We start from the raw sequence: 3,253 nt of genomic DNA, 5'->3' as shown, positions 1-3,253 counted from the left end.
TGGCGCCCCACGCGCTGCCCACCGCGCGCTCTGCCCCGGCTCGCCGCCACCACCGCCTGCAGCAGCTGCGTAAACCCCAGAGCCCGGGTCCCCAAGGGAACCAGCTGCGACTCCCCGGTTCTGTTCTCCCTTTCTACCCCCCGCCGTCCCGGGACTCGCAGTCTCCGCCGCGCATGGGGCCGGTTCTGGGGGAGGGAATGTAAACAAATCGGGGTTTTATAGTTACCTCACACTCGAGTGCCGTGTGCATCTCCTCTCCGCTCGGTACCAAACCCCGGCTGCACCAAATCGTGTATTCACCAAAGCCGGCTGCGCTAACTGCGTCGCGGAGGTCCGCGTGTCAAACATCCGGCTACGCTAGCGGCGTACAAGGCAAACTCAGGTCCCTGCGCAGCCGCACCCCGTCCGCCTATGGTGCTACGCTATGGGCGTACACGCACCACCCAGCCATTCACTTCGTATAACGCCGCTTGCGTAGGGGAACTGCACCACACGCGGATGCCACACAGATAGGGCAATGGGAAATTCGAGTCTACGCAAATTGCGGAGCTCTGTGGCTCCGCGCTAGTTTTGTTCCAAGAAAGGACGCCGCGGGGGAGTTGGGGCGCTTTTAACGCATGCGTGGAGCGCCCTTTATCACTTGCCTTTTCTCCCGGTTTTGCTCGTCGGTTGAGGCCTTGGGCGGGCAGAGGAGGAATGGAAGCTCTAAGCGTAAAAGCTTTGAAAGGTTCGGAGTGATAAATTAGGATGTTTATCTAGATAACGTTAAATCAATCCCTTCCCCTTTGTTAAAGTAATCTTTTCGGTCTCTTAGGGCAGAAATGAACTTAAATTTAAATAGTGCTAAGTGCTTGGTGTTTTGCATAGCTCTTGCCTCTCCCCCCCAATTTATTCTAAAGTGCCCTTTCTGCGGGCCCTCCAGGTCTAAAGGAAAAAATCGAGTCCCCAGAACATGCCACGCATTTAGAGTAATTCTCGAGGATTTTGGCAACTTTCCAAGGCCTTCTACCACCTCCTCCTTAATTGATCGATTATTCTTAACACCCACTGGCAATAACCCTGGATCCAATTCGTGGATTCCTGCCTACATCGTGCTCATTCTTGCTCCCATTCCTTTGCTACATCATTCCTCTGCTCTCATACGAATGGTCTCCTCCTCTTTTAAGCAACCCACAACCCACGTTTTCTTAACAGGTGGCTCTGGTTACCTCCTCTTTGCTTCATTACTCTGCTTCCTGGCTTACTTAATCCACATGTTGAGGCTTATGTGTATTCTGCCTGTGTTTCTGTATCCAACCAGAATTTACTTAATAGTTAAAGTGAGTTCTGGGGGTGTCTTATTGGTATCTAGCAGAGTGCATAAAACTGTAATAAACAGTAATAGCAAGCTTTACTCTATGCCTTGTAGTTACAAAGTGCTTTATGTTTATATTAATTTACACCTCATAACACAGTGAGGTAGGAATTATTACCCAGGAAACTGAGGCACAAGAAGTAATTTGCCTAAGATCACAGACCAGTATGTCTACACAGTTCTGCTATTCTGCATGTGATAACTTCATGAAAGAAGGTAGTTTTGTCTTTGTTCTGTTATCTCTACAAAGAACATCTTTTAGGCGCCTACTGATTGCCGGGACACTAAGCTTCTCATATCTCCTTTTTCTTGTTTGCGAAAGCCAATCCACAGATCTCACCTGCTGGCTAAGGGAGAATTCCTGAGGTGTGGAGGAAAGAGATTAAGTCCAGTTGTAGTTTCAGATCTGACCATTGCCACTAACTGAGGCCATGGTCCTCAGATTCATGCATAAATTATGGGGATTGTTTTAAATATATCCTAAGTTCATCCCAGAACTAAAGTCCTTAGAGTTCATGAAATCATTGTAGTACATCCTTTGGATCCAAAGCATAAAAACTATCCAAATTACTCTAATATTAATTTACAATTTTAAGGCTCAGAATTCTATTACCGAATACACTATTATTCGTACCCTTAAAAGATAACATAATATCTTTCAAATAACAATAAAATATAGCACTTGCATTTCTTATATTTTAGCTTTCTAATTTATATTTATGCTTTTTAAGTTATGTATTTACAAGGCTAAAGTTCAGCTGGTACACACAGGTACAGCTGAACCAGTTGATCAAATACTGAAATACTTGCATGCAAGTTGGTCAACAGCTGCAGCTCTGGATGAATCCACCCATGCTCCCCACCCGTATTCCAGTCCTTTCTCTCAAGATTCCCCAGACCTCTACATTTGGGAAACTAAAGGGTTAATATCTGGCTAAGATGGAGGCCTTCAGACCAAGCTCTTAATAGTGACTCCCATTCTAATTGGTTGGTGCCTATTCTTAACTAATTGTTAAATATCTTAAATATCATCCCTGCATATAATTATATGGGAAGCTACTTGAAAATAGAGACCATGTCTCCTGCCACTTTTATAAGTTCACCCCTTCATACTCACCCAACTATATACACACTGATTTGGGCAGGACTTAGAGCAAAATTATTATATAGGATAAATGATTAAGCTACAATCTAGTGTATTACTTTTCCTACTGAGAAAAGAAATCTCAGAAAATGACTTGCAGGCTTACATAAAATTGCCTGCTGGGTTAGAAAATGAATAGTACAGCAAAAAAAATCACTATATGAATTTTATTTTTACCAGTTTTATATACAAGTGTTAGGAAAAGGAATTCCTATATGTTGGAATCATGAAACTTTCTGAAAGGGTAAGACAGTTTTTTTTCCAGCCACCCGATTTGTTTCAAAAGAAGCTCATCTGAACTATAAAAATAGTATAATTGATTTCCGGTTCCTGGGAGAAAGAGGGAGTATTGAATTATATGTAAATGGTTTACCTTTCATTGTTTTGCTTATTCAGGCTGCTTCAGTCACAATATTATTTCACATATCTAAAATTTTAAATGTGACCAATCTACCTTTGTGAGACATGATGTAATAAATCCTATGACCTTTTTGCCCCTCAGAGGATTAGACAAGAACCAACTGCAATAGAGGAAATAAGAACCATACTTCATACCTTAATCTTCAGCTGTGACTGAAGGAAGTCCATATCATAAACCTGACTTTCCCTCTTATAGAGGAGAAAATAGTCATCATCCACAAAAAAGTTAAGAATCTTTAATGAAATTGGTAAAGAACATGATGGAGTCTAAGATATCAGACTTTTCAAACTCAGTCATTTTTTCCCATGAAAATCATGATCAGTAGTAATCAAAG

At 42.5% G+C, this 3,253-nt stretch overlaps 1 protein-coding gene across 2 annotated transcripts in view; it reads right to left on the bottom strand.

Annotated features, from left to right (window-relative positions):
- Positions 1 to 736, bottom strand: part of SLC39A10 (solute carrier family 39 (zinc transporter), member 10) — a 59,895-nt gene extending 59,159 nt beyond the window's left edge. Inside the window, exon 1 of one of the 2 annotated variants that reach the window (XM_008563253.1) lies at positions 497 to 736. The gene's annotated coding sequence lies outside the window, so the exon portion shown is untranslated. Of the gene's footprint in view, positions 1 to 226; positions 381 to 496 lie in introns of those variants that run through there. The other variant, XM_008563248.1, reaches the window with a different exon arrangement.
- Between the last annotated feature and the right edge of the window lie 2,517 nt (positions 737 to 3,253).

This window comes from Galeopterus variegatus, unplaced genomic scaffold (assembly GCF_000696425.1).
Source record: "Galeopterus variegatus unplaced genomic scaffold, G_variegatus-3.0.2 Scaffold172, whole genome shotgun sequence".
In the NCBI taxonomy this organism is placed as follows: domain Eukaryota; kingdom Metazoa; phylum Chordata; class Mammalia; order Dermoptera; family Cynocephalidae; genus Galeopterus; species Galeopterus variegatus.
The sequence above is the reverse complement of the archived record's forward strand: the minus strand, read 5'-3'. Positions and strand labels throughout refer to the sequence as shown.